Source organism: Sabethes cyaneus, chromosome 3 (genome assembly GCF_943734655.1).
Source record: "Sabethes cyaneus chromosome 3, idSabCyanKW18_F2, whole genome shotgun sequence".
Classification (NCBI taxonomy): Eukaryota; Metazoa; Arthropoda; class Insecta; order Diptera; family Culicidae; genus Sabethes; species Sabethes cyaneus.
The window spans coordinates 112,356,127-112,383,140 of NC_071355.1; the positions used below are offsets into that span (position 1 = coordinate 112,356,127).

Sequence of the window (27,014 nt, forward strand, 5' to 3'; positions counted from 1 at the left end):
GATAACGCTTTACTATGGAATCCACTGTACTCGGTGTATACAGCAGAAAGTGTTTTAGATAGCACGTTCAATTGTGCTAAACCAATTGCTGCCCTGGTGATTAGCGTCCGTTGAATACGCACTAATTTATGCTTCTCTTGAGAGCGCTGACGGCAGACCTCACGATATTCCTTTTCGGTGGCAGGATCCATAGCAACAGCTTCCTCAAATCCGTGAAATGATGCTGCATTCTCTTTATAACTATGTACCGAACGCGACGGCGAATGCATTATGGGCATCGCTTAGCCAAAAATATTTTGGACGAATAAACACCAACGCAGCAAGCGTAAATCGTGATGCACCACACGTTTAAACACGTTCACTTTTTCAGAATGTTCAGTCAATAACGATTGTCGGTTTATAACTCGACAAATCGAAACGCTATCGAACACGTCCAGCAGGAACGAACACGTTCAAAAAGTTCACTGTTTCTTAGAATATTCGGTCGCAATAGCGGTGGTAGCCCAAGTAACAATTCCAAGTTTTATTATGTTCGTATAGCGGTTTTCATGACCAATTTCATAAAACCGGTAATAAAACTATGAGCTCCACCAGAACTTTCTGATGACCGCTATAAAACTGCTTTCTGACCAAGTGGCCCACTCCTCAGAATGTTTTCATAACCGCTATAAGAATCAGGTTATAAACTAAAGTAGTCGTATCACGCTCTGCTAAAAGCAGCAATAAAGCCGATTAAGCTTTCGCTGCTTGACAGCCCTCGCCATAATTTAAAAAACCTGTTCGCTTTTCGCTTTTCTAGCAAATGCCAGATAAGTGCGCTAGCTTTGTCAACTTGAAAATATATCCGTGAGCAGAAAAGTTTTAGTTTTACTGACAGATCATTCTGAACGATCTGGTTTATAGCGACCAGAATAAAATATCCCATAGAATATTTATTAAATTTTAAGCAATTTCATTGGTTTGCGCATTTAATTTCATCGTGCATTTTGATATGATAGGTCGATAAAATCAACGCGCCACTGAAATTTTGCAATTTTCGAAAACTGCTTATTTGAAAATATTCAGTTAGTCAATCTCAATTTCTAGCAAAATCATTTTAGTTGCTTCCTCTGACAGGAAAACCGATTGAAAATAACCTTCTTTCTGCAAAATACTTTGCTTTGATGAATTGTTGTTTGCGAGCTAAAACAAAATACTAGAATATGACAAGATGGCTTCGCATAAATGATTTTGGTGTTGAACTTTGGTATTCTTCATAATAGCAGCAAAAAACTGTTTGGTTAGGGTGTTACCGTTTTAATAGCTCTATAAAACTAACAGATTTATTGCGGTTTGACAAGTAACCGCGATAAGATCAATTTTGATTGGTGCGCCATTTTGTGTTGCTGCGCCACACTTATGGTAAGTTTATAGGAGACGTGGTGCAGCCAACAAGTTTTAACGTGGTAATATAAACAACTACTATAAATTTGCTTTATTAACAGTTTTATTATGGTTTTCTAGCTAGCTATAAGTGTGTTTGGACTCGTATCCTCTTGGTATTGCGCAATACCACAATAAACCCAGAGGTAATGATTAATACCCCAATAAAACCTTCATAAAATTCATGTAAAACCAAGTGGCTTTAGAATTGTTACTTGGGACGTTTCAAATGCGACAAACAAGCACTAATTGAACACGTTCAGATACGAACGAACATGTCCAGCCGAGTTAACTTCAATAACGGTGTGACAGGTTTCGAACGCAAGCACGATTCCATTCAACACGATTCGGTATGAACGAACACGTTCAAACTAGTTCACTTTTCAGTAGCGGTGTGGCAGGTTTCGAACGCGAGCGCGATCGAACACGTTCGAACAAGTTTACTTGTCCGTGCACGCCGCAGCGGTAGCAGTTCAGTTTGATTGGTAACAAGTTGTTAGCACAGAGCTGAATGCTGTATGTTTCCACCAGGTTCAACCTTATCGGCACGCCTAGCTGCGGCGTCGGGATGGCTTCTAATCCGGCTCGAAGGACCAAAAAGATGTTCGCCTCTGACTCTGAACGATCTTCTGGCAGTGGACTGTATGGTAGCGGCAGCGAAAGCAAAAGCAAAAGTTTTGGTGAGAAAATTAAATCTTCATATACAGCGCTTATAAGGGCTGGTGAGGTCGACTTTGCTCACTCTCCTTTCAGAGAGAAAATCCAGTGGGGAAGTGGATAAAATAAACACCGGCTGCTATGCTAACAAACTTTGTTTATTCTTCTTCTTCTCTTCGTATAATCACTACTGCTGCGATGTGAAAGAGGGAGATTTTCCCTGGGTGGGCTGCTTTTATAGCTGCAGGATGATGGCAGAGTGTGTTGCGCGATGCTAACAGTGTGTTGCGCGAGGCCAGCAGTGTATGCTGCTGGGTGCGGGTTTTTTACCTTCGGATGCAGACGGAACACTGCTAGTTTTGATTTACTCACACTAGTATGCGTTAGTTCAACTGTAACTCGGCAGATGGCATTGCTGTTACTGTCTCTCGACTTTTGGCAAAGCTGCCAGTCTTCTTAATGGAATGTTTTTGCTGATATACAACAACGCAGAGCTGCCATAAATACAGATATTTATGCGTGCATAAATTTGGGACCCTATCGTTTTCTCCGGCGTATTTTATTTTCTCGGTCTAATGTTTTAAATAATATAAATAGTTTATGGAGTACTTTAAAATTTATGAACATAGAGCCAGAAATCACTGCAACTGGAATAATTGCTGGGTCCCAAATTTATGTATGCACAAATATCTGTATGCTCTTTCAATATCTGAAATGCTCTTTCATGGTTGTCGGATCGATTATGATGTTATTGGAAGAAATTCACAGAAATCATTAAGTTTTAGTTGCTTTTGGCACCACAGTTAAGTGAACGACACGTTTCTTTACAACATTCTGGCAGCAGTTCTAGCGCGGTGTTTCCTTTAGACCGCGTTTAACTTTGGGCAAAGTTCCCAATATAAAATGCCAGATATGCTAATAAGCGGTTGATCTGCTGCTTACATTAATGCCTATTGGTTACCTGGGTGATATTGATCAGGGTTTTGCGTGAGAAAAAAAGATTAGGAAGTATGTTTGCTTTTGTCAACGCTCGCACGTTAACAGTTCGGCTGAGATTTTCTGTAAGTGCGAGCAACCTACGACATCTCGTTTTACTACTGGCAAGACCAATTCGATAATCATTTCGACAGAAGCAAGGGGTTTTCAGTAAGGCGTATAAATAAGTAGTCATCAAAGATTACTTTTATTTGCTTATTTGGATCACCGTGACACTAATATTATTAGAACACAACCAATTGGTTGTGAGTGATGATGCAGAATTGACGCGTTATTACGTCTGATGATGGCCGAATGAAAATAGTAGGCAGAAACGTCACACCAAATCAATAGTTTTTGATTTTCACCGAAAAGAATCAACTAGTTCTAGTAATATAAAGATTACTTTTGTAATCATTCATGAATTATTTAGGTAGTCAACAAGGTAATCAATGATAATCAATATAGTAATCAATGATACTCTTAAACTGAGAAAAAGAAGCCATTCAAGGTGATGGTCTTTCATGCCTGCTGTTCAACATAGCGCTAGAAGGTGTTATGAACCGAGCTGATATCAACGCGCGGGGCACGATATTCAACAAATCTAGTCAATTCGTGTGCTTTGCCGATGACATGGATATTATCGGCAGAACATCTGTGGCGGTGGCTGAACAGTACACCAGACTAAAGCGCGAAGCCGAAAAGATTGGGTTAAAGGTAAATACGTCTAAAACAAAGTAGATGCTGGCCAGCGGAACCGAGGCCGAACGATACCACTTGGGGAGTAGTATGTTGATCGACGGCGATGAGTTTGAGGTAGTCGATGAATTTGTCTACCTTGGCTCACTGGTAACGGTGGACAATGACACCAGCCGTGAGATTCGGAGGCGTATTATCAGCGGAAGTCGTGCTTACTATGGGCTTCACAAGCAATTGGGGTCGAGTAGACTAAGTCCCCGTACAAAGTGCACCCTGTACAAGACGCTTATTAGACCGGTTGTTCTCTACGGGCATGAAACATGGACAATGCTCGAGGAGGACCTGCGAGTGCTCGGAGTTTTCGGAGTTTCGGCGAGTGCTAAGAACGATCTTCGGCGGCGTATAGGTGAACAGAGTATGGAGACGGATGGTGAACCATGAACTCGCACAGCTCTATGGCGAACCCAGTATCCAGAAGGTGGCTAAAGCTGGACGGATACGATGGGCAGGGCATGTTGCAAGAATGCCGAACAACTACCCTGCAAAGATGGTGTTCGCCTCAAATCCGGTAGGAACAAGACGACCAGGAGCGCAGCGAGCAAGATTATTAGACCAGGTGGAGCGAGATCTGGCGGAGACTACTCGGTGTCCGCGGAATTGGCGAGCGGTAGCCCTCAACCGAGTTACATGGAGAAACTTTGTTCAACATGCTTTGTCTTAGGACGGCAAGGCACCTAAGTAAGTAAGTTATAGGTAGAAATACCGTGAAAGCGCCAGTCGCCGCACACTTGGTACGTCAGTTGGTACATAAATCTATACACTCAACCCCCGCTAATATAAAAAACACCTCGTTCAGATAAGGCGAATATATTTTCAATCTGAATATTTGGTAACCCTATTCACTTTCACATGCGCGCAAGGCGCGCACCCTATGACTTTGTTTTGATTTGACGAAAACAAACGTTTTGAAAACATGTCGAATATGCGCAAATTCTGAACATCCAGATTGTAGAAGAGGAAATTGGCTCGACAGTATCAACTAAAATGGTCTATTTTGAGTGCTGGAGAGAAATAAATTGCATATGAGCTATATTTCCAAAGCTGCTGAGCAAGAGGAAACGTATCAAGTTTTTTTGCTTTTTTTTTTCAATTTGCCCGGTCAACTTAACCATCAATTGTGTATGACGCTTGATCAGTTTTTAAAGCGAACGCATTCATACCAACGAGAATCAGATTAAAAATGTTCAGATTAAGGAAGGTCATTCCAGCAGGGGTACACGCAGACTTTCTGTGCGCGCACCTCTGTTTCGTGCGACGAGATTATTTTTACTCTCGCGCACGGTATTTCTATCTGCAAGCGATGCGACAACGTATGTCACGTACGATTTCTAGTTTGCTCTTTTGCTTCTCCTTCTTTAACCAGCGGGGTGCGTTCAAAGTTTTCTCGTCGCTTTACAAGTTGAACGAGATATTTGTATGGCATGTACCATGTACGTGAGACAGCTCGTGCGCTTGATCTCGCGAGACTTGCTCGTGTGCTTGTCGCATGTTGTGTCTTGTGTGTTACATTTTGTGCTGTTGGGTAAAGCTTGGGTTTTGACGTAGGACTACGGCTTTGTTTACTATACTGGGACTGGGTAGCACTTTGTAAAAACGAAAAATAGAAGTGTAACGTTTGAATGAAATATTTCAAACGCTAATAGCTACTATACTACTGAACGAAACATAACAGTTAAAATGTCGTTGGATAGATAAAATGTCCAGCAATTTTATAGTAACATATTAATAATAATTTATTATACGCTAAATAGTGAAAATGTGTGTAAAGTTTTAAGGTCGAACTTTCCCATACATTTCCCTTGTGATCGCCTAGCTTCACAGGCACAGACGACAATTAGATACACCAAAGGATTTGGATCCAAATGATAACCTGTGAGACCACTTTGTAAGCCACACCCCTTTTCCAATCCAATTGGCAACATCGATGGCTATTGACGGCAACACCGACCCCGAAGACAAGCGGAATCAGCGGGCAATGGCCAACGTGAATCCCACACGATGCACTTTACGTTACATTTTGCATTATCCCCATCGCAGACATGCGAAATTGTTCGATAGCTTGCTCAATCAGTGTCGGACAATCATTTAAGCAGAAGCAGCCGATATGGTTTCCTCCACCACCTACACTAGCTTACAAGTAGCAGCGGCAGTGCCAGTGACTATAAAATAGCACACTAGGTTCGCCGTGTGCTCATTTATCGCACGATCGCACTGACGGACGGTCAGTATTTTGATAAAACTAATCCATTTCTACTTTACAGTGATTTGGTATTTCCTATCACTCCTGCATTAGCGGGCAACCATCATCCTAGAGTCTAAAGGACCAAATAGCGACATCCATATATATATTGACAACAGTAATTATAGTACTGATTTTTAAGAAGTGCTATCAGCTCAAACATAGTTCTTTTCAGGGCCACCAAACAATTTCAAACGGTTTTTTTTTCAAAACCACCATTGATTCAATGAAGAATTAAATCAGAATATTTCGCTCTTCTTTTACAAATAAACACTCAAACAATGCCATAAATGCAGTTTGCATTAGTCTTTGATCTAATGATCAGACATAAAGTTATACTTCATCGAATAAAACATGTTATCAATGTAATGAGTATTATATGACACAGTCCTACGTCATCCTTTCGTACAACCCTTAGGGCTGTATACCTTGTAGTTTTTTTCTTTCGTCGTCGTTTTTTCTGCAATCTGGCGCGTATAGAATAGTTAATTAGGGAGGTAGATTGGACGCAAATAGTGCTTGAAAGTTTACCTTCTGCGGCTGAGGTTGTAGTCTGAGAAACATCAGAAATCAGACAAATGCAACAGATACGCTATATACAGTTGGATTTCGAATTTGGCATGGTTCGATTTTGGCACGCCTCGATTTTGGCAGCAAAAGTATTCGCAACACAAGGTATTTCACTTCCAAAAATATGCTTAAATATCATTCAGTTTCTGCATACATGCTTTAAATGACGAAAAAATGATTCCTTCCATGATTCCAGTTATGTGGTTTCGAACAATAATATTTTTATTTCCATAGGACTACGTCTTACCGCAGAGTGTCAATGATTTATTTGCACCGGACGGATAGCTCTTGGCGGACTTTTAAAACATAAAATGGTTGCAATCGTTGATTAATGTTATTTTGCCAATTTCTAGAGCATTTACATTAAATTTTTTCAAATCGAAAAAGGCGATACGCATTTGTTGCCAAATTCGAAATCCAATTGTATAGTTAACTTTAGGTGTCCGGCAGACTTCCACATCTGCGTAATCGTTGAGATTAGGGTACCTTAGCAGAAGGTTAATAAAACCTGATGTCGTTTCGCAACGAACTTTAATAATATTTCCGGATAGCACCCAAAATCAGTATTACTCATGAAAAAATCTATCTTGAGTAATTTAAGCTTAAACATCGAATATAAATTTATGTACAGTGGGATTTCGATTTTATCATGCCTCGATTTTGATACGGGCCGAATTTAGCAACAGAAGTACCGTGACCGCACATAATTGCGATCAGCTCCTAATTCCGATCACTCAACTTAAATGGTCAATTTTTAGAAAATTGAGTCGAAATCTGTAGTAAGTGAGCACGCTTAGTTATTGTGCTATGTGTTTATGTGTCAGTTGTAGAAAAATAACTGCCTTTAGGGCACCATGCACTTCAAAATAAATTAAATTCGACAGGCAGAAGCAAAAAACGCCATCAAAATGTATTTTCTTGGCCGAAGTGCTAAGGGCACGATCAAATTTGCTAAGATCATAGCAGCGTGAAAACATATTACCTTCTTCGGTATTCTGTGATAACTAATAGATACAAGCATATATAACCGTTCTGTATCAAATTTGGCTGAAAAAATGCTGAATTTGCGGAATTTATTCCATTAAAGTAATTGATCGGAATTATGAACATAATTTTTTTTCTGCTTCTAATTCCGATCACTATATCTAAGTTATAAACTGGCAAAATGCAAGCTAACGAAGTTACTATTTGGATTTTAGGATTGATTGCAACATTATAACATGGTAGGATTATCGATATTTTTTGATGTAGGACTACGTCTTACGGCAGGGTGTCAACAGATCCCTGTCACGACAGCTGTCAGCTGAGGCCGCCTCCGATAGTGGTGGTAATAGAGGTAGACAACAAGTTTTGAAACAAAATGTATACGAGACAACACATGTATTTAAGGCTGCGCAGTATGACGAAAGCAGCCTGTTGTTTTCCCTCTTTCGTTTATCGTAAAAAATAAGACCATCAAAAGTCAGAGTTTTTCACTTCTTATGTTGCCGATAACAGAAAAAACGAACATGTTTCATTAGCTACATCCCACATGCAACAAATTTTCTGAAGCATAAAACCGTATGATTGCGTAATTCTTTCAGCTGCTGTCAAATTTGACGTAAAATCGAGCCAGCAAGCCTGGCTCAACCGGCTTCAAGAAAAATGTATGAGAATCACGTTCGTGCCAGGGATGTGGGTGTCAACCAAAATTTGGAGTTAAGCCACCGGCACCGCTAATAGCTCTTCCAATTTAAAACGGATTTTGATCATAAACGATGCAGCAATTGTATGGCTTTCTTGAAAAGATTGTTTGCCAATCGCTAAATAGTGAAAATTAACGAATGCTTTCAAGCTAAAAATTCTCCATACATTTTCCGTATGATAGTCTTGCTTCCCAGGCACGGACGACCATTACACACACCCAGCTTGTGGCTGGTGCTGATTAGCATAAGCAAGCATAAGCATAGGCACAAGCATAGGATTCCGCCCGTGTGCTGCTACTCCGTTATTGACCAGCAGCCGAATTCTGGTGCTTCAAGAAAATTTCCGAAAAATCTCTTTACGAAAAGAAATTCTTAGAATCTCTTTCTCTTCCAATAATTCTCTTTTCTTTTAACCGTATTCCGAGCAACTAAAGAGATAGAAAATTATGATGTCTGCGGAAAGAGAAAATGTAGTTTTTTCTATTCTCCGCTAGATGGCTTCGAGAGCTTTTCTTTAACTTCTCCCTAATATGCGTTGAAAAAATCATCCAACTTACTTTTTTACAGCTTTTGAATTCATTTATAATAACCAACATGTTTCATAACATATTGTACTGCCGCCAAATTTCGAACAAAAAACTTGCGAAGAGATTTTTTTAATTTTCTTATTTTGGAATTCCGGTGAAATGCCTTAAGAAAACTCTTTGACGTTAAAAAAAGAAAAAGAGATTTTTAATCTCTTCGAGATTTTTGGGTCAGAGAAACCGAAGAAAATTTTTACTTACATTGAAAATGTATCAAATCTATATAAAACAATAAAAATGTATGCTCCGAGTAATGGAGATAGCAATTTTATTATATTTTTATTGTCATTTTGATGCAAAAAGGAGATATAATCATCACACAGGGGATCTAAGCCGTGCACAGCGTGCAAACACATGATTTCACGGAGACACCACCTTGGTGAGGTTTATAAAATAGTCTATCTTTCTGAAAACTAGTTGTGTATTCACCTATTAGGGCAATGTAAGTTTCGTTTTTGTTTTTAATGCATGTAAAGTTGCCTACTTTAGTATGGCGTCACAAAGTTGTAGAACATATTTTAGATATCCGTTTTCGGTGCTTTCAAATGTTTTCAATATGCTGAAATATATACTTTATAAGAAAGCCTGTCATCGTTAAAATGTATATTAGACAAATTATAACATATTAAAAAACACACATTTCAATAAACAATCGCTCGTATTTTTAAACAGTATACAAAGTTGATAACTTTGGCATGTTTTGCAACTTTGTGAAGACTTTGTGTACAAACGTTCAAATGGTCTATTTTTTATGTAATATATGTTGAAAATCAGTAATTCATTACCGCTATCTAGCGAGGTTATTGCCGCAATTTATCAACGCTATCGATAATAGCTTTACATCGATAATAGTATTCGACATCGGAACGTAAATTGAAGTCCGGGTTCCTGTCCGGAACCGGAACAGAGCCAAATTGGACCGGAATAAAGCCGGACTAAAAAAGTTCGTTCCGATTTTTAACCGGACCAATTTTCGTTCCGATGTTGATTCGATAATACTGCAACGCTTTAGCATTGACTATAAATATTGTGACTATGTGAAAAACTTATCATTTTGGTAATAAGATGATTTTATATCCTTAGTTTATTGTTGTTAAATATTAAATTGCTACTATTAGAAAAAACGAAAAAATTGACACTTATTGATACCCATGTTTACCGTGATTTCCCGTTACAGAAAAATAGTGATTGATGCATTATCTACAAACGATTGCTTATTACTTGCAGCATAACAAAGATTAGATTATTATCACCCTAATGAGTGGATATCTATCACGTCTACAGACAGACTATTTTTGATTAATAAACTACTCCAAAGATCACTGACTATCACTGACGAACTGACATGACCAGGGCTTGAAAAGGGATCGCAAGTTGAATGTGACTGCCGTGAATGCGAACTTTCCGCATTCAAACTCCGCTTTTTGAACGATCATTTGACTGTTTTTTGAATTCAGTCAATCTGCCGCTTGCGCTGCTGCCGTCTTACAATTCATGCGGCATCTCTGCAAAAGCAAACAGTCGATCTCCCGTTTTGCTTTGCGCTTTGAGAATATAAACTGCAAACTGACTGGAAGCATACGGTGACGTATTTTTTCGTTTCTCTTTTTGTCTCCAAATCGGCTGCTCACAGTAATAGTTTCAGGGTGGCCACTCAATTTCAAATTTCAAATTCCCGATTTTTTCCCGACTTTTTCCCGGTTTATGTATGATTTTCCCGACCGAAAAATTTTTCAACTGGTCGGATTACTTTAAAATTGTTTGACCGTTTGAGAAACCGTTTTGAAGTCTTGATAAAGATAATTGTTCAATTTAAATAAATTAAGCTTAGATCGTTTAGAAATGGGGCAATTTAATTTGGCGATAGCGGTGCTCCCAGTCGGATATGCAAGTTTTTGACTGCGTTATGTTGCTTGTAAACAGTTCTGCTTGATTTATATTTTTTGTAGTCTAAAACTAATGTTATTCCGAAATATTTATCATGTAAGAGGAGAAAATAAAAATGATTGACACAGTCAACCCCAAAATCCAACAGCGTCAACTCAGGTGCAGGCAAAACTGCTGGATTATCCCAAAGTTATAGAGGCGTGAGTTATCAAAAACTTTTTAACAAAATATGTTAGAAAATTCTCACGACTGCCCGCAAAGTGCAAACCAAACGTGGGAGTGAAACCCTTGATCGTCAACTGCGGGTAAAGATCATTCGGAAAGTTTTTTTTTCGGAAAGTTAAGGTTAATCCCAATATCTCAGATTAATTTGGAGAAAAAACTGAAGATGGCTGCTACACTGTACGGCGAATTTGAAAGGCTCCAGGTGGTACCGAGCAGGCCAGAATTCGGGCATGTAAGTTGTACGACTAGATGCTAACGAAGCGCAATGGATCATGGAGGAGAAATTTATGCGAAAGTCGATTACAACCAATTATCGGGGGTCAAGTTTTTCAAAGCTCCTACTCGCGGGATGGTTCTTAACGGATGCAAGTTTGTTTTAGCGGATAAGTTCGTGAAAAAATGTATGATATGCATGCATTTTTGCATGAATATCAAATTTTGAGTTAAATTTCATGAAAAAATATTCATTAGCTTGTTCACATTATTTTTTCTATGTTGCCCGTTAGAAGGTTAATTACTGACGTGTCAAGGTTCCATCCCACACTGGGGTGGGACACGTGCCATTAGGCCGTATGAATAAAAGAGTTAGAGCAAACTCTCCCATAAGATTTACACGGGAAAAGCAAAGCAGCCTGTTTCATTCAAGTATGCAAGTATGCAAGCAATAAGAGATTTTAAACATTTTGGCATGTTTTATTCAGAAATATAAGTCTTTAATTGGTTTACATTATGATTTCTGATAAGTGTCTGGAATTGGGAGACACAATTTTTAAGTACTGATTTTTTTCGATTTCTCATTTCGCTTCTAAAATGGTTCATTAGTGATTCAAGTACGTGTATCCTTTTTTATTGGAAAATAGTTTTCTATATTACTCTTCCAGTGAAAAAAACTGAAGTTATGCAGTGTTGCTTTTATATATGTCAAAATCCTTAAGTGTCCGGTTATGGGTGACTTGCCCCTAATAATGCCTCACAAGTCTCCATAAGATTTTGGAATATTTTGTTTTCCGCTCGGTGAACGACTAGTGAAGGTGCCATTTGCTAGTGTGGTGTCGATCTAACTCGTAAGTAAACGAAGTACGTATTGACCAGCCCAACTAACACACTTCGGTCAATTGGACGCTGTTAACCGAACCAAGAGGATAGTGGAGCGGGGTTCGGGTTCAAATCACAATTCCGAAGAAGTGAGCCGAATGAACTGAGCTGAACTCAAACTGAAGTGGCGAGATGAAAAAAACCTGAAAGGCGCCCTGAAGATTATGATTGAAAAAATGCAGCTATTGAAAAAAAAAACTTCTCGGGCAGGTATTTCCCGGTTTATTTGTGAAATTCCCGGCTTTTTCCCGGTTTTTTCCCGACTGTTAGTGATTCCCGACTTTTTCCCGATTTTCCCGACTGAGTGGCCACCCTGTAGTTTGTCACCCGGACGTCGGTCCGACGCAAGCAAAATATTCGTTTGTATTGGACGGAGTCCGACCGACTTCTTCCATGCACATGTAGTGGTTGTTTTTTTGTAGTATTGAATCATACGATTGTGCGGTTGCTTTTCGTAAGCGTGGTGACTGCCTGTCATTTGACTGTTTTGCAGTCATTCGCTGCTCCAAAGGTAAAGGCAACTTGATCGAAACGAAAATGTTAAAAGCTTTAGAATGCGTTCATACTACTGCGTGCCATCGGCGTTTGACTGAGCTAACTGCCAGTTGTGTTATGCATAGCGTTCGTATTCCATCACTAAACGGACGGTGTGAACTTGAATGCGCGTTGGTGGGACTGCGGTAGAAAAAAAGGATCGGTCGAAGCCCTGGACATGACATAGAAGAAAATGCTTTAAAAACTATCGTCCTACACTTTTGGTCTGCACACTGCATCTGTTATGCATGTTACGGAGCAGCTTTTACTTGTATGGTTTTATACCGTAAAGTTTTTACATTTGTAGTGTTTCATACTAAAAACTCGAGTACCGCGGTGTGGCCATGTCGCGAAACATGCTTTTTTGAAAAATGAGTAGTTCTTGAATAGACGATGAAATTAACACGAGTGTCTCGTCTGTTTGTCTGCGGTAATATCTTCTTTTGGAATTAAAATCTCGATTAAAATGTGATAAAATCGTTGTCTTCATTACTCTAAGTATAAATTTTTATTGTTTTACAATAGATTTAAAACACACTTAATGAAAGTAAAAAATGATTCTAATTCTCTTACACGAAAAATTTCGAAGAGATTAAAAATCTCTTTTCCTTTTTTAAACGTCAAAGATTCTCTTAAAGCTTTTTGCCGGAATTCCAAAATAAGAAAATTCTAAAAATCTCTTCAAAAATTTCTTTTCTTTTACGTCCGGAATTCGGCTGCAGAACCGATGAAAATTGCAAAATGATGGCTGGAAAAAGCATGCTTAGGACAGCGCACTGTTCCTTTTTGTGCAACCTTATCAGGTCCCTGCGTGCTGATCATCACAGACGCCGGCCACGTCCGAATGCGGGTCCTAGTGGGATGGGAAGGAATGTTAGTCCAATACTTGACCAAACTCGTGACTTTAGTCATGACCTTGAAATGCGGTCAGGCATATATTAATATTTATTTTGAAACGATGATTCTACAATTGATGAAGGGACGGTAAGGGAAAGTAATGAAGAAGGACAGTCCAGCGCCTCTGTGGTTCAAAGGTACACGGGTACCAGTGAGCGGCACGCCCTGGCAGGTGTTGTGGGTTCAAATCCGGTTATAATCTCTGATTACAGCTTGGTTCGACCCATGCACCTTCCAGCATTGGACAAAAGATAGGAGTCACAACGACAACTTGTTAACCATAGCTACCTATTACCCCCCCCCCCCTTTCCTTTCCACCCTTCCCCTTCATTCCCGAAAAAATCCTTCTTCATTACTTTCCCTTACCGTCCCTTCATCAATTGTAGAATCATCGTTTCAAAATAAATAGTCCAATACTTGTTACTAATAAAGACCAGGGAATCCTCTGCATCTTCACAAGCATCAAGCTTGTGGCTGCTGCTGATTCAAGACAAAGAAGCAAAATAAACTTGCGTTTTTTTGTTTACTACAGAGCACAGTATAGCCTTGGTGCTACATTCCGATTTGGAATTTTGACCTTCTGTTTTTATACGACAGACTTCGTAGCCTGTAAGAATACGGGATAATTGTGCTACAAATCCTTTGACTCTTTCAGTCGACATTCGAACATGTGAGGTCTAGCTTCCTGATCAGATGATTCTAGCAAAAATCTTACAGAATTGTTGCTCAAGTTGATATTTCTATCAAACTTTATTATAAATGTTTCTATCAAGATTCTATCTCGTTCTGTTACTTATAAATCGCTTTGTCACAATTTGGTTATACAGCAAGACAGAATAGTGAATTTTGTTACTCATATGGATATAAACTAGATAAAATTATATCATAATTTGATATATTTGTGATATGCCTTGAGCAAATTTTGTTACAATTTTAGTTATTTCAACTGCTAACGAGACCAAGTTTATAGCAAAACGCAAAGCAGACTTTGTTATAAAATACTTATTATCTAGAACTCATCCTGTTATAAATTTGATATATTCAATTGATCGGATTATTAAACCAGTGCCGTACCTCCAAGCCAACTGAAAGGCTCAGACGTTTTGCTTTTCTAACGCTGCAAACAAGCCACAGCGACAGCGCAGTTATGAACTATTATATTAATGCGCGTTCTTTTAATATAACAATAACATATTATTTTGAGGACTTAAGTTTTCTCCTAGATCTTTGTTAATAGCTGGATGCGTGAGGCAAATTTCTATACTGAAATACTTCGACTTTGGCACTGGTAAAAATATTCGTTTTTGATATCACAAAATAGCTCACCTACCATAAATACGATACAGCAAGATAATATTATTATTATATTGTTTGTTTTTTTTCTCACTTTACGCTATTTTACGCTACACATATACCAATATGGTGTAAAAAGTTTTCTTTAGTATTTGAGGTTTCTTTGCGAAAACCAGCCTCACGTAGTTCTACGCCAACTACGCGGTCATGTCTGGAACACAACCTTTCTGATTTGATTTTTACTATTATTTATGATCAAAGCATTATGAAAACGTCGAAGTGACCCAATTTTATTGTAATTGTAATAGTTGAACAAAGATAAAAGAAGAGGAAAGTTTTATAATCCGCTTGTCGATCTTTTGAGTACACAAATTTTATGAATATTAAGCTAATGATAATAATGATCATTAACGCAAGCAGAAGATGACTGGTAGGGGGATTGTCGTCAAACTACATAAAAGCAATACATTTCAGATCCATTTGGTAAGAGTTGACAAAAGTTTTTTGCTTTAACAGCTCATCATGACGTGATCGGAATTAGATACACCTGTGATCGGAATTAGAATCACCCCTTATAATTGATGATCGGAATTAGGTGCACTGATGCATCATACTATGATGCATTTTTTTAACTTTCCGTAAATAATTTAGGCATTCTAGTATTTTTCCATGAAACATAATTGAAAATACTTGCTAAAGACACATACTGTGTTAATAAATATCAAAGCTATATTTTTCAGTAGAGACTCAAAGATGAATCATGCCTTAGGTGATCGGAATTAGGTGCTTTCACGGTATTTCACTTCCGAAAATATGCTTAAATATCGATCAGTTTCTGCTTAGGTACATGTTCAAAATGACGCAAAATGATGACGTGAAAAAAGTTGTAGTTGTAGAAACTGTAGAATTTTTCAAAAGATAATATTTTTATTAACATAGAACTACGTCTTACTGCAGGTTGTCAAAAACTTGCTTGCGTCGCGACGCTCTTGTCGGGCTTATCGATTATAAAATTGTTGCAATCGTAACTAAATCAATAACACGGTGTGACAAAAAATTTTTTTTTTAATATACTTTGCAAATGACCTAGTGTACGTTGTTAGTCACACCTAGTACATCATAAAAGTACATATGACATCATCCTAACACCCCCAAAATTTCAAATTATTCCGAAAAAACGTTTTTTGGCGAGGTGTACACATACTATCATGAATAACTCAATAATTTTCCAAGCAATTTTAAATTTTTTATACATTTTTGGAAAGCTTAGAGGATAAGCTTTCTGGATATATATACAAGCAGTGTTAGGAAGATTTCAAATGTGTTTTTATGATGTACTAGGTGTGACTAACAACGTACACTAGGTCATTTGAGAAGTATTATTTTCGTGTAACACCGTGTAATTGTTTATATTTAGCCCATTTTGCTGAATTTTTCCATAACAAAAAGGGTCTCGATTTTAACAACATAGGCGAGACGCTTTTGTTGCGAAATTTGAAATCCTACTGTATTTATATAAAAAGCATTTCGTATTCGTAAATTTTTATTTTTTATTGCATTGTGGATCCCATATTGTTCGTTAATTTTTAAACGTCATACATATATGGATCTGATGACTGCAAAGTTGTTGCAATTATCGGCCTTCAGATAAAAGAATTGTAGCGAGAAGTTGGGTCTGGGAGAGGAGAGGCGAAATGATTATGAACTTATCTCTTTACATATTGGAATTATGTTTCATTGGTTTTCTTAATACAGTAAGATTTCGTTTTTGGTATGATTCTATTTTGGCATGCCTCGATTTTGGCACGGACTGATATTGGCAGCAAAAGTATTCGTTTTTGGCAACACGAAATATTTCGCATACAAAAATATGCTTAAACATCAATCAATTTTTGCATACATGTTCAAAATGACCCAAAATGATGACATCAGTATGCGCAAGTTTTTAAACTCTGCGGCAAGATGTAGTCCTACGTCAATAAAAACATTACTTTTCGAAAAATTCTACAACAACAAACTTTTTTTCGTGTTCATATTGACGGCATCATTTTGCGTCATTTTGAGCATGTATGATGATGATGATGATGGTCCCACCTCATACCCCTACAACGGTTTTTAGCGAGACGATTTATCTATTAAGATATTTATGTAATAACAATGTAGCCAGGTGCAAAAGCAAATAACGAACTGGCATCTAATGCAGACATATCAAACTTTCAAGTGAATATCAACATTTTCAAAAAATGTCCAAGGCTCCTCCAAAACGTTTCCAACCCGAAAATTATCTGGACTTGATTAGGAATTGAACCTAATATATAGCAGCACAAGCTGGTCTTTGGTGCTCGATATACAACTCCGCAACAAAGCGATGGTATACGAGTTCCAAAGTCCACAAGCAAACCCAAGCCTATCCAGCTTCCGCTCCAAACCCTTTGTTCAGGATTTTAACCTGATCATTCAATTTCCAGATTGTGTATGCCTGTTCTCGCGCGCGTGGCTCAAACATATGCAGCATTCTCTAAACTTTTTTAATTAATAATAATAACAATTTCAAATCCATTATCATCAGTGAACATGATAACTTACTATATCCACTAAATATACAAAAAATAACTAAATATACAATCTTCTTAAATTAATACAAAAAAACTCAGAGGGGTTGTGTACAAGACACGACCGCATATATAGGTGACGCAGGACTACGTAAGTCTCTTTGTAGTGATAGCAGCATGTATTCACGCTTGTAATCATTCGATTCTTCATGCATACATGCACGTTGTATGTAACATTTATCAAAATAGTAACATTGCATACGTTCAATGCTCAAAAGATTGTGCATTTGAAAACAATTTAACAAAATCAAGAACACAAACTATTACTTTCCTGCTACCTTACTGAAATTAAAGATTGTTTTTATTATCCATGGTTTCCCACGTTGAAGGAATTTTACCAATTCAATCCTATTTTATCAACAGCACATCTTTTCACTACACTTCTAATGAAACGGCAAGCATGCGTATTCATACAGAGCCGTATTATAACCGAACACTACAGCTGTAGCACATTTTTCCAACACAGATATCAAATTCGCCGAGGTTTAATCGTCACGCAGTAAAGAATTTGCGATCTGTTGGGACAACGAACTTGTGTCATTTTTTATGGCACACTTCCCTAACACAGACATCAGATTGGACTAGGTTTAATCGCGTTCGTAAGAGATCTGTTGGCTCGAGGGGGCTTTGTCACTCTGTCTGGCGTACTTCCCAAGCAAGGACATCAAAATGGTCTAGGTTGAACCGCGGTTTTAAGAAATCTCGTTGAAATAAGGGGACTTTGTCACTTGTTTTGGCTTACTTCCCAAGCACAGATATCAAATTGGTATAGGTTTAGATCATCGTAAAGAATCTTCCAACCAATCACGAAGCGAGAATTCTGGTAAAACATATGTTCATTATTTTCAATTTTTCAATAGTTCAACATCAAGAATCCATACTTTTCTTCATTTGGGTCAATTCTTAGAAGATTTTCCGATCGATTGGTGTAAGAATATTGAAAATCGGTCGGAAAACCGCTGAGCTATTAGCGTTCAAAACCTTTCAATTTTCGTGACGCTCGCATTTTTCGATTTTTTTGGAATGACACCCTATCTCAAAACTTGCGTAAGACGTAGTCCTACGTCAAAAAATCATCAAATTGCAATCAAATTGTAAAATGCAAAGCCTTTTGAATTACGCCATTGTTGCTGCACGTTTTATTTCTCTGGGCATCGAATTGAAATAATTTATTCCTTTGTACAACAGAGAGTTCTGTGATCTTCCAACAAAAAATGTGGCGTTCTTGCATCTTCCGCGTTTCTAGTGTTGTACGAATACAAATCTCTTCCTCGTTCAATTCGGTCACACAAATATCGAGGTACCATCCCGTTAAGAATTTTATATAGAAGCACCATTGTCAAAAAATAAACTCTTTGGTTCACAGAAAGCCAATGCAATGCTTCCAGCATAATGTATGAGGAAGTGTATCTATTACATCTTAAAATTAATCGCATAACTTTATTTTGCAAGCGCTGCAACCTCAATATTTGTGTATCGCTTGCAAGGAACAGGATGGATGAGCAAAAATCTATATGTGGTGAAATGATTGACTTATATAAAAGAATTTTACTACTAATCGTCAATTCATTTTTAAAACGGTAAAAGACACCGTATTTTTTCGCCATTTTTTTTGATGACATTATCAATGTGAGACTTAAAGGTTAACTTGTCATCAATGGTTACTCCAAGATACTTTAGTTCAGTTACACGGTCAATAGTCTCACCATCAATTTCAACGTTTACGTCTGGCTTGGAGTTGGCTGAAATAATCATATATTTTGTCTTACTAATGTTGAGCTTAAGCTGTTTAAATTTTAACCAATTCGAAAGATAATGTAAATCTTGGTTTAAATGTGTGACAATTTCATTAGGGTCCTTAGCCGCAATGAATAGAACAGTGTCGTCCGCAAACAAATTTATGTCGCAGAACTGTAAAACTCGTTTCATGTCATTGATATAAATTATGAACAAAAGGGGCCCCAATATTTATTTATTTTACTACATCTTCAGTTAAAACTGTACAGACTGGATGCTTATTACCTATGTTAGTTGTCTAATGCTAACTTTGAAACGGTCTCTGGTTACGTGAAAATCGAAAACTACACTCAGATTATTTAACAAACTGAAACATTTCTCAAGTAGATGGTTTTGTCCAAATACAGTTCTATGTCTTACAGTGAGAAATAGCAGACGTTGTTGCGATCGTCGGGCCGGAACGTAAAAGTTTGCCAATCGCAATAGGTCTGGACAGTCAATTTGGTTGTTCAGTATGTCAAAAGCAAACATTCGTTGGAGATATACGCGACGTTGCTGCAAAAGCTCTAATCTTATTAGTAGGCATTTCTGTTCGTACGATGGTAATCTTTGCGGCTCACTCCAAGGCAGTCGCCGTAGCGCGAAACGAATGAAACAACGCTGTACTCTTTCAATACGAGCAATCTGAGTTGCGTGGTAAGGTGCCCAGATTTGAACTGCATATTCGAGAACGCTTCGTACGAGTGAGCAGTACAGCGTCTTCAATGCATACACATCACGGAATTCTCGAGCATTACGGCGGATAAATCCAAGCATGACAAAAACCTTAGAAGTTGTCGCATTTATGTGCTCGTTAAAACATAGTTTGTAGTTCATTATCACACCCAAGTCTTTGATCGACGTAACTCGATCCATGCTGAAACTGTTTACTCTGTAATCGTATTTTAGCGGCGTCCGTGCTGTAGTAAAACTAATTACCTTGCACTTCGTTGCGTTCATCTCCATTCCATTGACGGCACACCAACTGACTACGATGTCAATGTCTTGCTGTAAAACAGCGCAATCGACCAACGAGCTGATGGTTCGGTATATCTTCAAGTCGTCGGCGTACATAAGATGATGCGAGTTAATTCGGTGGCTCAAGTCATTCACGAACAAGATGAAAATTAGAGGACCGAGGTGACTGCCTTGTGGCACGCCGGATGATGTTGAAAAACAGCCTGACACAACTGATCCCAATTTCACAACGGCACATATATTAATTAAATATAACTTCAACCACGAGATGAGCCAATGAGGAAAACCTAGCTTTTCAAACTTTCTCAGTGTTAGTTCGTGGGGCACTTTGTCAAACGCTTTGGCGAAATCCACGTAGATACTGTCTACTTGACATCGCTTCTCCAAACTTGAGTTGAGTGCGCTAGTGTATGTCATGAGATTTGTGGTAGTAGAGCGGTTTTTCATAAAGCCATGCTGATATTCACTTATGATGGGTTTTGCCGCAGAACACAGTTCATCGTGTATCAGAAGCTCGAGAGTTTTCGCCAGACAACAGAGAATCGAAATCGATCGGTAATTTTTGACGTCGTGGCGTTTCCGGCTTTTAGAATAGGTGTAATAGCAGATAATTTCCATGCCTCTGGAAAGACACTCTCCGAGATCGACAAGTTATATATTCGACAGAGCGGTGGTCCAAGCACATCGGCGCAACGACGAACAAATCCGGTAGGTATTTTCAGCAGTGCGATGACGTAGAAAGCGACGGCGTGCTTTGCGGAGAACGTTGCGTTGGTTTCGAAGCGCAGGGTTCCACCAGGGGTTCCTTGCGGTACACCAAGTGTGTTGGCAAGGGAAGCAGAATTCAAATTATCAAGGCGAGTTTTCTGAGTTCTGTCACATAAATAGCTTTCAAACCATTTATATGCCATTCCTACAATACCAAATCGCTTCAAGGTCTGTAACAATAAGGGCCTAGAGATTGTTTCAAACGCGCGTTTTAGATCCAAAAATACAGCAAGAATAGTTTCTTTAGCTTCGATTTTTCTTTCCATTTTGCTAGCACCAGATTTAATGCAGTTTCAGCAATAATCGAACCGTTTTTCCCGTTTCTAAAATTACTAATCTTATGTTTTTTCGGATCTAAATTATACTTTTCACAAAACATCTCGTTTCTTCACTAGATTGAGAAGACTCGACTGGTCGAGCTTTACGGTTCTCTTTTTTCTGTACATTATTTGATTTATTTCCAGCTGATCCCGCTAAAACACTCGCGTAAGTTTTATTATTGCTCGAAAAAGCCTCGTCATAATTATCAACAATCGCTTTATCTCGACTAAACAACATTTTCTTGCTGGGATTTGAGTCCGATTCAGAGTGAACCGTTCTCTCATTTCGCGACCTTTTTCTATTCATTGAAGCAACATTTCTAAAGAATCTGAGTAAAGAAGTGACAGGTAACTCATTTTCGGTTCGTCGAAACCAAGTGCGCATGAATCTCGATGAAACCTTCTGAATCTTTTGCTCGAAAACTTGCGGAGTATCAGTCGATGAACGCGACTGAAAATAATGACTGCAAGCAAACGGCAACAAATATCATCGTATCATCGCGAAATCGATCCGTGCTGCCTAACGAAAACACCTAAATATTGAAATCGCCTAAATGTTGAACTCAAAAAAATATTATTCGAACTTTTCCTAGCAACTTTGAACAGAGTCACGCACACCAATCATCGTTGAGCAAATCAGGTTTAATGATGACAGGAGGCCGCGAGTGACTGAGCTCCAATATCTTTTCTTTAGTCAGATTCTTTAGAGTTACTGATAAATTTCAAAATACTATCAATACCGTTGGAAATTGCGTTGTTTATTTGGTTTTCAATTCCACTTTCGTTGTGTGCAAGCGACTGAGAGACAGATGATAATGCATCCATCATCGCAGTCAACTCACCACGAAAAGCGTCATCTTTACCACCGTCATCTCGGGCTGATAAACACAATCCACATTTAAATACAATATGTTCATTATCATTCACAATTTTTGCTGCTATCTTGGTTAGTGGCGTGCAAGCTCTGCAAAATACAGATTTGCATTTACCAACACAAACAACAGGATCATCGCTGGCCCGAATAACATTACCACATTTTGCACAATCCATCTCGACTTGCATACACACGCACACCGGCTGGACTCGTCCAGCAGTAACGGCAGGCACTCAAGGCAGTGAACAATGAAAAAACGCAACAATGAAATTTCATGCAGCCGCCGCCGGCCGTAGCGTCTACTTGCATAGGCGCTATGTGCGGCGCTGGTTTAGAAATAAATCGTTTAAAAAACACGATAAATGAAAAGCATGCAATGAAACTTTTACTTATCTGTCGATGTCACTAAATGTGCCGTCGGATCACTAGCAATAGATCACCAATAGCACTTGATTTCACACAAAAAATATACTCTTAAACTAGACACAAATGATACGCAAGCTACCATGTTCACCATATCATCAAGATTCCCATTGTATGCAGAAACTGCTCGATGTTTAAGCATATTTTTGGAAGCGAGATACTTTTTGTTGACAAAAACGAATACTTTTATTAATAAAATCAGTCCGTGCTGAAGCATGTCAAAATCGTAATACCACTGTTTAAATTTGGCATTTAGAATCATAAGAGCTCAAAAGCATCGATTCATTTATAGACCTAAAATGTTGACTAGAATTATACTTAAACGTACTCCTTTGTTTACACCACCTAAATTATTCAAACATTCAGCATTCTAAGCATTACCTTTTATTAGAGATAAGCAAGCTCATGTCAGAACGTTACCTTGAATTAAGCTTGGAAAACAACTACACATTTAGATATCTCGCTTTGCGCAGAGTCAATCTATCTAGGGTACGCGAGAGGAGCTCACGAGAAAAAGTACACGAGCTGTTTCATGTGCACGAAGTTGTTGCTGCTCGCTGGACCTGACAAGCGACGAGACATCGTAAAGTACATCGCATCGAAAAGTCCACGTAACGAAACAAAGTCTCGCTCGTTTCCCTTTAGTGACGGTCGTATGTTGCACATAGCACGCATTGATTGCATGAGATATGAAACTAAATAGAGCAAAGCTCGTTGTCTGTTCTCTCTGATCGCGAGATTTCAGGGTACACGGTACCTATAAAAATTACAAGGTATATAGCCCTAAGGGTTGTACGAAAGGGTGACGTAGGACTATATCAGATCATTAGATCAAAGACTAATGTAAACTGCATTTCTGGCTAATTTTTGTTTATAAGAATCTGAGTGCCATTGTTTAAGTGAGTGTTTAAAAGAGAAGAGTGAAATATTCAGATTCAATTCTTCATTGAATGCAAAGGTGGCTTTAAAAATACGTGGACGGAGGTTCATAAGTACGACACCCGCAACCATTTAGACATAGAGATTTCTTTTAAAAATCATAAAGGTTGAAATAGTAATGAATGACCAGCTCACAGATTATTGTATTAAATATGATTAAGCGTAGCATAACATGTTTCAATAACCTTACTTTACTTCGCTTGTGGCCTTCAAAAGGGCCATTGGTTACAAATAACATTAAAGCGAAAGCACGTTCAGCGCAAATATGACGTGCCATTCGAAATTCCTTCTCTTTTGACATGAATGGCATCAGGCACGTAAGTTAGCGGCCACGACTCACTGTCTCTTGCTCCGAAGTTTTACTAGTTTACTTTCACAGCTTACCGCTTGTTACATAGCAGGAAATATGGCACATACGCAAAAATTTCTGTTTTATTTGTATGAGAGTCATTATCCCCCCACCACAGGGGTTAGGGGTCTCAGACCTTCATAAAATAAATTCATGCTTCCAAAAACCCCCACATGCCAAATTTGGTACCATTTGCTTGATTAGTTCTCGAGTTATGAGGAAATTTGTGTTTTATTTGTATGGGAGCCTCCCTGTTAACGGATGGGTCTCAGTACACCATAGAAAAAATTTCTGCCTTCTAAAACCCCACTTGCCAAATTTGGTTCCATTTGCTTAATTAGTTCTCGAGCTATGTGAAAATTTGAATTTCATTTGTATAGGATAGGAGCCCACCCTCTTAGAAGGGGAAGGGGTACGCCATATAAATAATTCTTACCTCCAAAAACCCCCACATGCCAAATTTGGTTTCTTTTGCTTGATTAGTTCTCGAGTTATGAGGAAATTTGTATTTCATCTGTGTGGGAGCCCCCCCCCCCTCTAAGAAGGGGAAGGGGTCTCAGTACACCATAGAAAAAATTCTTACCTCCAAAAACCCCCACGTGCCAAATTTGGTTCCTTTTGCTTATCTCGAGAACTAGTCAAGCAAATGGAACCAAATTTGGCATGTGGGGGTTTTGGAGGTAAGAATTATTTATATGGCGTACTGAGACCCCTTCCCCTTCTAAGAGGGTGGGCTCCTATCCTATACAAATGAAATTCAAATTTTCACATAGCTCGAGAACTAATTAAGCAAATGGAACCAAATTTGGCAAGTGGGGTTTTAGAAGGCAGAAATTTTTTCTATGGTGTACTGAGACCCATCCGTTAACAGGGAGGCTCCCATACAAATAAAACACAAAATTGGCATGTGGGGGTTTTTCTTATGAATTAGGACCCCACCCCTGTTTAGGAGGAGGGGGGGGGGGTGCTTCCATACAAATGAAATACGAATTTCCTCATAGTTTAAGAACTAAGCAAGCAAATGGAACCAAATTTGGCATGTGGGGGTTTTCAAAGGCAAGAATTTTTTTTGATGAATTTGATGTGGGGGTTTCAAAAGGCAGAAATATTTTCTATGGTGAATTATGACCCCACCTCCTTTTAAGAGGGTATTTTATTTTCTCTCTCTTTTCTGTTTCTTGACAGTTCGATGGTTATTCTGAAAGCCAATGAGATATGCACTGGTGAGGAAGAGAGTTTCGATGTGTTTCACTGATTGTTCGTTGGATTTTTTGATTTTTCTACCAATGTATCGATGTTTAACGTATAACGGATTTGCTTATTCAACCCGGGTTGAAATGAAAATAGACGCTTTTGCGCGTTTTTAGATAACCAATTTACGCATAGCTGGAAACAAGGCGCACAGAGGTTGTATAAAGGGTGATATAATTGCTTAACAAGTATTTTTTTCTGCATCAAACGAAATAGATTGTATAAGTTCTTCAATTTCGACTGAATAAGTGTTGTAAAATTGTTTACATAAATTTTATTCGATGCATATTCAGCTATGGCTGAATAATATTGGCTACTAAAATGTTTAATCAGCGCATAAATGTTTCTTGAGTAGATTTTAAATTTGCTATAAGGCCATTGCAAATAATTTAAAAAGTTTTTGTCACCCCCTCTCCCCCCCCCCCCTGCCTTGGCCTGAAAAATCGGGGGGCAAAAAAATAATTTGTAGGATGAGTTATTTTTTCCATAAAATCAGTTGTCTGTGTGTTCTACAGCCTGAAAAACTCGAAAAATGAGTGTACGAGTTGAGTTAATGCTTCTAGCACGAAACAGAAATGGAAATTCAAACAACGGAATTTCCGAAAATCGACCGAAAAATTTTTCTTTCGTTTTTGTCTTTTTTCGTAGATTTTTGCATGGAAAATAATAACGTATATATTAAAAGCAAGAATAGATATGGTTTTCACGTTTAAACTTTAAGTAAAAATGCCTCAAATCAATATTTTTTTTTGCTCGATTAAAAAAATCTCTTTGTTATTTTGATCAAATGAGTAGTTTTCAAGATATGATTTTTTGAAAAAATGTCCTTTTGAAAAGTTACTCTTGACGAAAAAATTAAGTTTAGTGGAAAGTGACTTCTTGCGTGATACCCAACACGTCAGAAAATGTCATTCCAATCAAACGTAGTCGTATCAAAAATGGCCTTTTTTCGGCGTTTTGAGCTGGAATTCCTCCACTGTGTGTGAGTACAGTGGACCCCCGTTCGTTTGAACGATTCCTCATGCAAACTAACGAAGTTAGCTTTTAATTTGAACAACTGGTAACCCTGAATATGCTGGAGCTTGTGTGAGCTGGCTACATTCTTCTTTGTTATTGTTTTGGTGGTTTGATTCAGTTGGCAGTTGCAAGCACCGAATATTTCATTCTCCGATCAGATTTCTACCATAATCGTTGGGAAAACGCATTTTAAAACAGATTAAACACGCTAGATCAGTACAAACAAATCGTGTTTATGTGCATTGTCTGCATTAGCAAATGCTGTCATATCGAGAATGACATTTGAACCATTTTTAATTTGAACGTCGTGTAAACCAAAGGGGTTCAAAATAAAAAGTGTTCAGATTAAAAACGGTCAAACGAACGGGGGTCCACGGTATAATATTCAAGATGCGTGACAATAGCTTAAGTATATTTCATATGTATTTCAATATTTGTTAATCAAACATGTAGGCAAACAGCATGGGTGTTCGATTGGCTCCCTTTTGACAATGCTCGCTTCTCGATTGGCTCCCAAGATGGCTGCTTCCGCGTATCTCTCATACTCTGAGTATTTCTAGTAGAGCTGCAACAAATTCAGATATTTGTGCAAGCATAAATTTGGGACCCATCAATTATTTCAGTTGCTGTGATTTCTGGGTCTACTTATGATCCAAAATTTTAAAGTACTCCATGAACTATTTATGTTATTTAAAAGATCAGATCGAGAAAACAAAATACACCGGGTCCCAAATTTATGCATGGACAAATATCTGTATTTATATACCAGCTAGCTCTGATTGTAACGATTGCAAACTCCCGCGCCCTAGGGTAACTAACCTATTTCAGACCCCACCAGCAGCTGTACATAATTTGGACACTTGCTGCAAAATTCAATGGAACTGT

The 27,014-nt window shown here is 38.3% G+C and overlaps 1 protein-coding gene across 1 annotated transcript in view; it reads right to left on the reverse strand.

The window, feature by feature from the left end:
• The window catches only part of LOC128744772 (ras-related protein Rab-35), a 208,689-nt gene that overhangs the window by 29,548 nt on the left and 152,127 nt on the right, over positions 1–27,014 (reverse strand). The gene's annotated exons all lie outside the window — the stretch shown is intronic.